This window comes from Ammospiza nelsoni, chromosome 3 (genome assembly GCF_027579445.1).
Source record: "Ammospiza nelsoni isolate bAmmNel1 chromosome 3, bAmmNel1.pri, whole genome shotgun sequence".
Taxonomy (NCBI): Eukaryota; Metazoa; Chordata; class Aves; order Passeriformes; family Passerellidae; genus Ammospiza; species Ammospiza nelsoni.
Window position 1 is genome coordinate 9451516 of NC_080635.1, and position 13690 is coordinate 9465205.

Sequence of the window (13690 nt, forward strand, 5' to 3'; positions counted from 1 at the left end):
TTTTTTTCTGAAGTGGGAAATATTAGAATTTTTTGAGCAATTAATGCATTCATAGAAAAGCTGATCAGTTCAGGAACAGAAGGAAAAAAATTTAGTTCAGTAGTTAATCAAGAATAATTTTGAACACTTCTAGTCTATAATGGACTTAAAGATTTACAATAAAGCAGGATTTTCAGAATGAAATTCCCAATCTACATAGAAAAATAGTTTCATATTAACTATTCTAGGATAAAATCAAGAATCCTGATAAAAATGTTTATGGCTCAGCCATTAAGAGAACAGAAACACTTTCACACAACTAACACATCAAATAAATTAACTCTTCTGAACAGATGTTGAAAGGAATTTATAGCTCAGAGTTGCCCAGGTAATCATTCTAAACGAATATGCTTGGCAAAACACCACTGCTAAAGTTAAAGTGAAAGGAAAAGTTAAATGTGTCAAATACATTTTCTGCTGTTCCCTACTTCCCTTTACACACTATTTCTCAGTCAGCAGTTGCTTGGCTTACAAAACTTGGCTTCCAGGGGAAAGAGGGCAATGATGGTTAAGCAAAAGGTTCTGTTAAGACAGAAAATAAAAATCTACAGTTACTTACTTTGGAGAGAGTCCACAGGGTATCAAATCCTCATCTTGTCTTTTCCCTCAGTGTTGGGAAGAGTTCTTTTTTGACATGGTAGAAGTCAAACATGAGCATGAGCTCAGAATCAGAGGAAGAGACAGATGATGATTTTGTAGAATATCCTTGTGTGGAGTCTCACCAGAGTCCAACCTCCCAAACTTGCCAAAGACTGTGAGGAGGATGATGAGTACATTCACATGCTGGAGAGCAAGAACAGGCAGAACAGCAGGGATGTGGCACTGATTACATTCACAATACTCCTGAGGTCTTTTTGGTTCCATCCACCCTGACACTTCATCCTGTAACAACACTGGGACATAGGAGAGGGAATAAGAAACTCACATTTCTTCTGCAAATGAATACAATCTTGTGTTTACTATGGTGTATTTTTTGTGAGCAGGTTAGTAATCTGCAGTAATCAAAGGGCAAGTATTTTTGTGTAGCATAAAAAGGAAAACAATGACCAGGGTTTTTTTTCCTGGAAAAATATGTAGCCCACATTTATATGCCAGCAGAAGGTATTAAAGAGCTGTGTATCTGTGAGGTGAACAACCACAGAAAAATTGTTCCTGGCCTAGTACTTGACACAGTTTGCAGCCTAAGGCAAATTTTATTGTTTACACGGTGGGCACTCACCAAGCAAACAGCGACACCATCTCTGCTAAGAACCAAGTTCTTTTCAGACTCTCAGCTACTCTTAAAATCTATGGTCTCATTATCTTCCATACAGGAGATAGATTATCTTGCATACAATGTGGTCTTTCTTATAGGACATTTTTTATTTAAACAGAAGAGTTTTCCACAGCCAGGATGATGGGAATTGTCCAGATTGCTGGGTTCTGCTGAAGCTGCACAACTTCTTCACAGACACTCATTTCCATGTGGGGCTGATGGAGAGACTGACAGCGTCTCCTCAGAAGCTGAGTTATCACCCACAGAGGAACAACTACAGCCAGGTCTCCTTAACACACTCCAAGGTTAGCTTGGCATCTAGATGAAACTTAAAATCCTTAGCAGCCAAAAATAACTTGTGCCATTAGCAGTAGAGAAAAGTAACATCCTTTCCTATAAGTGTATTGGAAAGGTCACTGTGAAATATTTCCAAAATCTCTATCAATATTAGTACCTTTTCATTCCAGCCTTGATGGACACTATCCACAGCTTCTGCTAAGCAGGCTGTATTTCATATTTACAGCTAATGCATTCATAATGGAGCTGTCAACCCTTTTATTCTTACTTTAATTTGCTTACTTTAACTTGCAATTCTTCCCTGGAGTCTCCATCCCTTTTTGCCAAATTCCCATCTGCTTCAGAATATTGTAACTTTTTATGTTTCTGAGTTGAAGCTAGTGAGACCTGCTGGCCTGCAAGTGAGCAGACTTAGCACCACATTTCTAGATATGGACTGAACATCTCATCCTCTAGCAGAGTCTTTAAGACAGTGCTCCTCACACCCAGAGCCCTTGAGTTTCTGCAGTCACTCACAGCCCTGCCCAGGAATAAGCTTTCTATTGGGAAATCTTTCACTGTTGCTGATGTAGGGGATGCACAGACTACATTCCTTAACCTTCTCATCATGATTTAACTTCATGATCAACACCCCAATCTAATTGGAACTGATTTAAAAGACACAAAAGGGGCAACTTTGGCTGCCCCTTTTGCCCAATGCTTTGACTTCATGTCTCCACACTCATACCTATGTTCATTTTAGGAGTGTTGGTAAGATTAGTTTGCTATGAATAGATTTTCTCTATATGTACTTATGCTTGGCTATTTCAGATTAACTGGCAAACCACAGGAATCTCATTCCTAGATAAAACAATGGTCTTGGAAGATTCTCATGGTACCACAATCCAGTAGGTCTTTGGCAATACCTAAATGGATGAAGATTGCGTAGGTTATTACAGAAATTGTGTAGCAGAGGGTCTTTGTGAAAGAGATAATAACAGCTATCATAGGAAAGAGGTAATTTAGAGTGCGGGAAGATCCCACAGATCACCCAGTTAGGTCAATCTCATAAAACACTTATCCTTCCTTAAACAGGGGAACCATCTCTGCTTTTACACTCTTCAGGAGAGGAAAAATATTTATTGTGGAGGAATCATTTACAGAAGTAACAACACAGCTGGAGAAAACATCCTGTTTTTCTAAATGGAGTATGTTGATAAATATTTCTTTAAGCAAGTAATACTTTGTGTAATGATACTAATATTAAAAAAAACCCCAAACCTTTCATACACTTAAAAGAAAAAGAGAAAAATGTATGGAAGTAAAAAGTAAATCACACACATGACAGAAAAAATATCCAGTATTATCTTGAGGTTGAAGACAATAATCATAATTTCCTTCTTCTATTTCATTAATATTTGTCTTCTTTTACTATGATGTGCTTACTAATAGCGTGTCTAAAAATTCTGAATACCTGTCTCCATCCAGTCACTTACTGGAAAAGTTTATGAATGAACATTCTCCCTTTCCTGACTGACACAGCAAACTGACAAGGAAAACCACTTAAATCTTACAGGTGCTGGTGCATATTCAGCCTAAGAATGGTAAGAGTCAAAATTATCCCCACAGAAGTAAAACAAAAATGTTTGCAGAAGATAGAAGTTCCATGGTTCCCACTACAACCAACACTCTTTAATTCCATTTAGGAGAGATCTGATTAAAATTAAATCTAGAGATATCCTCAGTTAGAAACTGACACACTGCTGGAGAAGCTTATTCACTCAATCAACATAAAGTCAGCAGTTTCTTGTCTTGTTGCGGTTGACTGTGTACTCAGCTTGTCCTAAAGTCAGTGATAAAGTGATATTGACTGCAATGGAGCAGAGCTGACCAGACTATGGCACTGCCCTTTAGGAAATGCCACTCATGTGTAATAAAACAACAAAGAATTAAGACAAAGAAGGTCTATATTCATCTCATAGCTCTTTCTTAAATTTCCTGTGTGAGTGAAAAAAACCAAAAGGCATGCCATCCCTCTGAATCAGAATTGTCAGATCAAAACCAAGGCAAAGAAACTTTCCATTTCTTCACTCCTCATATTAGTCTAAAAGGCTAAAGGATATTTATCTCCATCTCTTACTATCCTGGACACCATATTTGTAGAAACATAGAATCATAGAATGGTTTAAGTTGGAAGGGACCTTAAAGGTCATCTAGTTCCAATCCCTTGCTGTGAGAAGGGACACTTTCCACTAGGCCAGGTGGCTCAGAGCTCCATCCAACCTGGCCTTGAACACTGAAAATCTGTTCCAGTGTCTCAACACCCCTACAGTAAAGAATTTCTTCTGTGTATCTAACCAGTATCTCCCCTTTCAATTTGAACCCATTAGTCCTTATCCCATACAGCTCCTGTGGAGTCACTCTCTGGCTGATTTGTAGACTTCCTTCAGACACTCAAAGGCTACTCTGAGGTCTCCACACAACTTTTTCTTCTCAAGGCTGTACAGCCCCAACTTTCTTAGCCTGTTCATAGCAATGAAGTGCTCTTGTGTGCACAAGCCTAAAACTGCTGAGTCTGACACCAAGAAAAGGGTTGTTTGAGCTCCTGGGAACAGGCAGCTGTTGGACACGTTGCTCTGGGACTCGCCTCATCCTGTCCATTTGCACAGACACCCTGAATTTGAACACCTATGAAGCAGAAGCAGCTGAGCAGCAGCAATGGAGGACTTTGAACAGGCTGCTGTAGTTTTCCAATAAACCAGGTCTGGTATCTCTGCTCTGTGCTGTAGCACTGATGTTTCCTTTGTTACAGGCAGGACATTGCTCATCCTTCTCTCCCCAAGTACAAATGTCTTACAAGTCAATTCTGTGGTTAATGCAAGCTGACAAAAGGAGGTTTATGTGCTGCACAACAATACCACTGCCACTCACTCAAACACAAGATACTTCAAGGGCAGCCTGCTCCTGTGTGACACAACTACTGCTTTGCCAAACTGAATAGATGACTTGCAGTGGTAATGCTGTTTTTTGCTTTGAGTCCCTCAGCTAGACTGTTAACTTCTCTCTTGTGGCAGATGTGCAGATTAATCGCTATCTCAGCCTGCAGCAGTCCAGCTAATTTAAACACAGATGCACTGTGGAGAGTACAGAGCCTGAAGGAAGCACAGCCTGCTAATATCTACAAAAACTGAACAAGAAATAGACAAAACTAAATTAGCGATCTATTAAAAATAAATTAATGACATCTGCAAATGAAACTAAATCTAAAATAATCACTCTAATAGCAGGGTCTCTGGTGAGTGTTAGTGCTTAATTTTTTCTTGTATTTGATGAAGGCATCTATTAATTAAAAATATTTGTACAAGGTAGAGGCTTGACAGGAATACTCTGTGCAGCTGTTCTTAAGGGAGCTTCTTCTGTTAATCAGCTATTCTGGAAGAAAATGCCTCTAATATGTGCAAAGAAAGCAATATTGTACTTCAATAAATCATATTTAAGGTCTGTGCTTTCTAAATACTCTCTGCAGCTAGAGTTGGATGAACAAGGCTGCTTTCTACAGATCTTATAATACACTTCCCCTTCCATTGTTTAGCTGGCTTGAACTGAAAAGAAACCTTCTTCTTATCCTCCTCCTTTTTTACCCCCTCCCCTGTATTGCTAACATCAGATTGAATTGTTGAACATCAAAGAACAAAAGAAGATTATCTGATATGTATGAATGCATTGTGCAAACGAGGAGGACAAAGCTAAACATACATTCAATAGGAGGTATGAAAATATTATCAGACATTGAGGCAGGGATAAACCAAGACTGTGTGTCATTAATGAGGCTATTCAAGTAATTTTGATGAAGTTGTGGTTCTATTGTCATCCAGGACTGAAAAGAAATCACAATTTGAAAAAAGAATTGTTAATCATTATGCAGCTCTCTGGGGCACTAACTTTTTCAGAATTTTATTCTTTGTCTCCCATCCCCTCCTTTTCCCTATTCTTTTTTTCCCCTCTCATCTTTTCACTGCTATAAAAAGAGAGAGGATTAGAAGTTGTCCCTGACAACATTTCGCTGTAAGGTTGTCAATTTTGTCTTTCAGCATTTATTAGTTTGAACTCTGTATGAGGCACCTGTTGGGTGATGAGAATAAATCAACAGAAGGTCACACATGGGTTGGTATTGTACTCTTGCCTTTTTAAACCTGTTGGGAACTCACTGCTTTCATACACAGGAATAAATGCTGGAAAGAGGGCAAGCCAGGCTGTTCAACTCTATTTCACTATGGGAATTAGGTGTGAATTGTGAACGGTCCTTGAAGAAAAGTTAGGGTTAAAGTCCTGTTGCTCATGTTGTCACAATCAACTCAGGCTAGTGAGGGCAGGAGTCTGAGGTCACGACAGCAGTTAAGCAACCCAGAGTTCAGCTCACCTAGCACAGCTTTTGTGATGCTGCACAGAGAGAAATGAGCACTGTGAAAGGGCACTCGGAGAAATAAACACAGAAAGGGATGGATGGATGGATGGATGGATGGATGGATGGATGGATGGATGGATGGATGGATGGAGCTTTCTGAAAGCTTTGATAGAAAGCCCTGGCTGAGCCGTCCATTACATTTGGTAAGTCAAGGATGGATGGCATAAAAGTGATGAATGTGTTAAATTGCTAAAAATGGATCAGGGGACAACCTAGGACTTGTGCTTGATGGTTTCTTTTGCTTATGCTACTGCTATGATAAAACACTGTGGCCAGCCAAGTGGGAACAACAGAGGCCCCTCAAGCCCCCTCACTCTTTTAATTCAAGGGACAGAGCTAAAGTCAACTCTGGAGTAAATAACATTTCTTTCAGAGAAGGGAAATAAAATACATTTTTTTTAGCACACAACTTGATACACATCATGACTGATGAGAATGCCCAGTTACCCATGCCCTGTACAAACTACAGCTGGGCTTCACAAGACCTGTTTCTCTGCAAGACTGCCCACTTCTTTAACACTGCAGTATATCCAAAAGACCACCTCCTGAGCAACGGAACACTAACTCCATTCCTACTTTGGGATTGGGAGGGAAAGGGATGCAACCCTCCCAAATCTAAAAGCTTTTCTCATCTGGCAGTCAGCTCCACAGGCACTCATTGCCCCATCCCAAGAAGGTGCATGAAAGGAGAATTCAGGACTGAGGAGGCCATAAAGAAGAAGCAAGGGCTGTTGTGCTCCAGTCCCTGTCCTAAGTCATGCTTATACATTTTGATTAAACATAGCTAAGTATCTTGGACTTTTCTCATTTTATCACATGCCCAGAAAAAAAAAAAAAATTCTTCCTTCCTTTCTTCTGTATGACCTCCATAATGTTGATGTTTTAAATTGTTTTTCTATTATTAAAGATACATGCTATTGATACATCCATAATATTTTGCATATTTTGCATCTGTGGCCACTTATATCTCTTTTTCCTTTCATCAGTAAAATATACATTTAAACATTTATCTCTCAGGTTTTTAAAATTCCATTGGGTGTTTGATGAAATATTTCTTTCTCTTATATAATTTTTTTCACTCATCCCTGCCACTTTGAACTCCAGACAATGCCAAAGTCAAAGCACAGCCAGAACATCTTTTTATGTGCTAAGTGAAACCATTAAGAGTTGGAAGTTAAATTCATTCTTTTCAAAGCTCATGACAAAGCTTTTGCTGGTTTCAGTGAATATAACAGTTTTCCAGGTTATTTCAATACATGAAGAGAAAAATGTTCCAGTGCAATTTACTGTAATTTTATATAGCTTTAAGGAATATTCAAATTTCAGGTAGTTATAAAAGGCAAAATCCCCTCCATTTCTAACCAGAAAGACAGTTTCAAATGTTGGTTAATCAGATTACTTTTTCCATAAACTCACCAATATTCCAATTCCAGTTTTATAAATGCCATATGTACTAGCATGGTAGAAATACATATTTTTCAGCTTCAAGAGATTATTCCAGTAATAATCAATTAAGAACTCCCAAACCTTTAGCATTTGCACATCATTAAGATGCAGCATAAACTGGCCCATACCCCAGGCACTTCTTTGAGCAATAAATTCTGATGATACCAGCACATTAAGCAGCAAAGAAAAATAGATAATGGAAAAAAAATGAATCATCATTTTGTTAGTGAACTGGCACTGTTAATGTTTTTTTCAGTTCCATTGATTCTTGCCATGCTACATACAACATGCAGTGCCAGCTCAGCAGTTCACGCAATTTGTCATTTTTCTGACAAAGTTAATGGATCTGTGTACGTTTTCTCCCCAGGTGAGAATGTGACCCAACATTTAGACATGACATTGCTTTGATAAACTTGCAGTATAAAGAAGATGGCAACATGACAGGCAAAAGCCTCACTGGGAAGGCAGAAACAAAGACAACTGCAGTCTGTCAGCACAGGTGAAAGAAGAGGGGCTGAGGAACACAATAATAGTGATAAGTAGCAGAATTTTATTTCACTACCTAGAGAAGATCTGAGGGGTTTGCTGGCCATTTTACAATTCTTTCACTTGACTTGTTTACTGATGGAAACGTTTGCCAAGGAACTTTGGAAAAATAATGACATATGAACAATCTGTTGCGGCATATTGTAGTGGTGGTGTTTGTGCTGCTATAGTTACCAAGATTTTATCATTTTTGTAATTTGTCTTGAAAAAAATGGAATTTGGCATGAAGTTTCTGGGTACCTCTGTGTTCCAGTCAGATGGTTTTCATATTTTTTGTTACATTTCTTATGTGAAGAAAAGCCTCAAGATATTGCTGTGTCAAGGAAAAGGAAAAAGCATGCTCAGAAAAGGAAAGAAGCAGAACGCGGGAAAAGAACCAAATGCATTGCAAGATGAGGAGGAACAGGTGCAATCTTCTTTTCAAGGTGAGAAAAGTATTTACAGGATACTCACAGGTCTTATGTGACTGCAAAATTAATCAGGTTATGCCAAAAATGCCTTGTGATTTTTTAATTTAGTTTGATTTCTGATCTGACACTAACACTGTAAGGCTGGTTTTCACTGCATGATAAGTATAGAGCAGAACCTCATGTTCAAGTACTTGAAGTTCCACATGGCTCTGCTGTGGTGGGACACAGAACCACCCACCCAAAATGTGGCAGTACAAGCAAACACCTGTTAGAAAGAAGTCTAGAGAGGAACTGAAGAACAGGGAAAGGGCAGAAACGGAACAAAACACAACAAAATTGTTGATGACTAATCAAACAATAAGAGGACAAAATATATAAAAGGAATGAGGGAAGCTGGGAAGTGCTAAGTGTGATCAAAATACTGGTGTACATTATTCCATTTGGGAGCCCTCCCATCACATCCTAGGGCTCTGTATACAGGTACTTCCCAGCCCAGCTGAGTACACATAAAATACTAATTTTCTGTCAGGAGAACAATACTCTGCCTCCCTCTTCCCAAACTACAGCCCACACAGAAGATCCTACACTCCTGCCAGGCATCATCTGAGGCACACAGAAAATCTTACTGACACATCTTAGATTAATAAGGCATTTAGCCAGTGTTATGGAAGTCTTCACTGCTTGAATGTCATGCCTTATCACAGTTCTGCAACAATTTTCTTGACACTTTGAACTTTCCAGAGGTCTTTCTGAGGGAGAAGGAGGCTGAAAGGAGAGTATTACAGTGCTGCTAATAGGCCTATTAGCAATCACATTTGTTCTATAGACAATATATAGATAATTCTGTTTGCTTTTAGCATTTTACCTTTCAAAGTAGTTTAGCACATAGACGCATAGAAAAGTTGACTATAGCAGCATCAGAAATAAGTGAAAAATTACACAGTGTATTATTAACCAGCAGAATTGATTAACTAAGGAAAATATAGCAGTATATTGTTGTGATTAAGTGGGATTAGACATGCACATGTATCATGACATATAAGCCATCAACATTTGCATGGAAAGATGAATATCCTGTATTGCATTACCTGAAATACATACATAGCCACATCCATGTATATATTTTATAAGATATCAATGTAGGTATTATAAACAATTATGAGCCAGAAGAACAATGGCTAGCCCAGAGCTCACTGAAGGTTATTGAAAAGAAAATTCCCCCCTGGGAAGTTTATTCCACAATGTATCTTCTAATCTACTCTTTAGGAGCTCATGGCAGCCACAGTTGTATATTGGATACCTACTTAGGGCCCTCCATCCTGCAACACGACTCCTGCATCCTGATGTTCTTCCCATCAGTCCCTGTCCTGCTGTCTCGTACCATGAAACACAAATTACCCATAAAAATGATAATTCTCTTATTAGTTTTAAAGGTCAAATCAAATTATGTGGAAAATATGTGGTGGTGTGACATATAATTTGCATAACTGCCACAAAAACACTGCACTAAAGCTGTGTGGAAAAATAGTAAATAAAATAAATCAAGCTCCACTCTGAGGAAAAGAGAATCAGCCAGATTTGTGGTGAGAGTAAATGAGGGCTGCAACACCAACATACAAATACCTGCAACCCAAACATCCCACCACATTCAGGTCTGAATTTATTCACCCCTTCTTGTCCCTTTCCCCCAAATATACATACACACACTGAAAAAGGGAAAATTAGATCCTTCTCACCAATCTTCAATTTAAAACTGATTTGTTTCTAGGTGTGGAATGTCATTTCCAAAGTCCTTGTATAGCACACCACACTTGAGTGAGGCAGGGACACAAAGATGACATTGCCAGTCCTACCTCATCTCCCAGACAGGAGAACATGGGAATAATGAGGTGTGAGCAGAGTCAGTGCTGGAGCCCTTTGCAGAATTTGCTTTTTCCTTGCCCAGGCTATCAAATCAAGCAGGTAAAGGACTTCATTTGGCTTTTGGATGAAGGTGCTGCCAGCACTGGCCTTCTCTTCCAAGGCTTGCCATAGTTTGTGAATCCTGCTTCTCCCCATGTGGAGAATTCATGTGGGAATAAGCAGGAACTTCAAACGCATGGGGTGCAACTCCTAAGATCCCAATGGATCGCACAAAAGCCAAAGCAGCAGCCAATGTGCCTCTACAGGGAGGAATGAACTCAGCTTGTAGCTTAATTAATGACTTCCTAAAAGTGCTCACTCACAGGAAACAGACCCTGGATCAATGTAGTCTGAATCCATCTAAGTAAAAACCATAGCCCAAACACCACATTTCAAACAAAACCTGAGCTGTTTAGCAGCAAGCTTTGGATTTCTTCTAACACCCTGATGATGCTGGACTGCTTGAACTGGTTAACATGGTGGCTGGGCTTGGCTTATGATTTCAGAATTATTTTACACAGGAATTAGACAACTGAAACAATTGGCAATAAGCTTGACATCTGCCCATTTTTCTGAAATCTTAGGATGTATCCCTCTCCTCTTCCTCCCTTGCACACCAGTCATTCAATCATCTTTCTGCTTGGTGCATCTGGCAGCCAACACAGTAATATTTATTTCTGAGATGAAGACAGCAAGTTATCCCTCTTTGTGTCAAGGAAGCATAAACCCCAACTACATCCTTGGTTACTCTGACTCAGTTTACCAGTATTTCTTCTTCTTATATCTGGATTTATCTGTACTCTGTTAACTATAGATACATCTATTCCACTTCTTTTTAAAAATTAACTATTACAAAGGCAGTCTTACTCTTCTTTGATTAATTAAGGTTGATCTTACCTTACAATAATTAAGATGACAATAGGTGTCTACACATTAGAAAAATGGAGTATGATGGTGGAAGAAAAGGTGGGTTTATTAATTACATTACATCTACATTTTGGATTTATAACACAGTTCATTTCATATAATATATATTTATCATCTATGTTCTTAATGGAACTTTTTAATCAGCAGAAGTAGGAGAGATCACTTATTAATTTGACATATTACAAATTAATAAAAATTCAATGAATGAGCACCAGAAACTTTGCTCTTCTGAAGTGCAAAGCTCTCTTACCAAAGAGAAGAGCTAAAATTCTTTCAGCTATCAACGGGCATTCATCTAATTCACTGCATATATTACAGGAATCCCCACAAGGTATCTATTCAAGGTCAAGTTATTTTACATTTCCATAATATTAAAAAGAGGAAAAAAAGTAATACAATGACACACTGAGAGAGGGCATTGGGTAATTAGATATGGAACATTTGTGATCCAGGCATTCAAAAAGCTTTAAATTAATTTTAGAAGTAAGCAATACTGCTCTTTTTTTTTCCCCAGATCTGATTAACAGCAGACTCAAAATATTTCTGAGCTGAATTACACAAGCATCATCATAAAAATCATTCAGCAAATGCCTATCAGAGACACCTGGAAAAAATTTAGGCAATACTGATCAATCACCACAAAGTCCTTACAGTTCTGAAACATTACCAAAAATTCACAGATATAGCAGTTGAGTCAATTTCTTTTTTTCCCTATGCCTTCATAACATGATGTATATGTTGGTGAGTATTAAAAGTATTAAAGCTTAGCAAATAAACAGCCAAGTACTGCATCGTCCAATGTCTAATTTTTACCTCCTCATCCCACCTTAACCCCAGGCTTTTGTTTTCCCTGCCTGTGTGCTCTATCTTATCTCTGACAGTAGATTAGAAGGGTGAGAGCCACCATCCTTGTTTCTACAATTCCCAGCACAGCCAGGCCTGCAGATGTTGCAGTAATAATAATAATAATAAAACCACAGTCTGAAGAGACACCTCAAGAAAGAGAAATGTTCTTTGGCACAATGTAGTTGGATCTTCCCATTCTGAGACAGGGGGAGTAGGGAGGATACACCAGGCTTTGAGGTTGTGACAGATGGGGATTGTGCTTAGATCTAGATTTGATTTGGGTGAGTGGAAAAGATTTTTTTGAGAAATGTCAGATGAGAGAACACCCTGGACATGTAGAAGAGAAACCCAGCTGCTGTTATCTAACCATTGAAATGTTCCTAAATAAACATTTTGATGTGAACATACTGAATTTAGGTTTCAGGAGGAGCCTGGGTCTGTAGAACAATGGACTCTCCTGAGAAGCAGCAACCAAATGTTCCTAAATGCAAATTGCCTCCTCAGCCACCCTCCCTGCTGACACTCAGTATCATCATTTGGAGGCTGTGGGTGTAACACTGGTGTTACTTGAAATGGTTTCAATGGTGCAACAGCAGTGATTTGTCTACCTAAGGCTGGTCTTGACAGTAGCTGCTGAGACATCAGTCAGACCAAGAAAACCATAATTAGAGATTATTCTGACAGCCAGTCTGTCAGCAAATTGTTGCCTAACCTACAGCTACTCATGGCCCATTCCCAAAACTGAATAAGGCTCGAAACAGATCATAACCAAATGTATTCCAGTGCAGGAAGAGCCAATTTTCTGACCCTTCACCCCCTGCAGAAGACACCATGCAACATTACTTATGCTTGATCAGACTGACTGCCGGGAGGAGGAGCTTCAGGTCTGGCATAAACAGCAGCTCATCTCAAAGGTTGCAGCTGCTTGTCTAGAAGATGTCCAATCCTGAAGTGAGTTCTGTGCAGTGTTCATCTTCTGATGGAAACATATTATTTTTTTGTGTGATTAAACCTTGTAGTGGTTTAGAAACATCAATTTGTTTTTCTCTTTTTATTCAAAAGGGAACCAAACAACAAGATCACAAAAACAAAGCCAGTGAATGGAATGGAGCCCTGTAAAGTAAATTCACAGCCATATTTCAAGAGCTGCTGTCTAGATTTTTGTAAGAGGTTTGGAAGCTTTTCCCTCAAATGAGCTCTGTGTGAACTAAGGTACAGATGAATAGAGAATGCAGAACAAATGACATCATGCTGGTTTGGTGGGCTTACATCACACACTCATTAGGGTTAACATGGAAGACTGTTCTGAGCCTTCTGTTACTATGTTTTATAAGCAAGTTGCAAGCAGGACTTCTGTCAGCAGAAGTTAAGTGTACCAATTGAGGGCAGTCTATCATCTGCACAAGAACTTGCTTCAAAATGGAGTGTGTGTTTGTTCAGTAACATTTTTTCAGCCAACTAACTTTTCTTCCTCATCACAATTTTTTTTCCAGCAGATTTTTCCAGCCTGTTACAGAATGGATGTTATGACACACAAAAAAAAATCCAGTCTGTTCTTGTCTGTACAGAACAGAATAT

The 13690-nt window shown here is 38.9% G+C and overlaps 1 long non-coding RNA gene across 1 annotated transcript in view; it reads right to left on the minus strand.

The window, feature by feature from the left end:
• Positions 1–808: 808 nt before the first annotated feature.
• The window catches only part of LOC132070501 (uncharacterized), a 45323-nt gene continuing 32441 nt past the window's right edge, over positions 809–13690 (minus strand). The window contains exon 3 of the long non-coding RNA XR_009418011.1: positions 809–932. This is a non-coding gene — a long non-coding RNA (uncharacterized LOC132070501). The remainder of the gene's footprint in view (positions 933–13690) is intronic.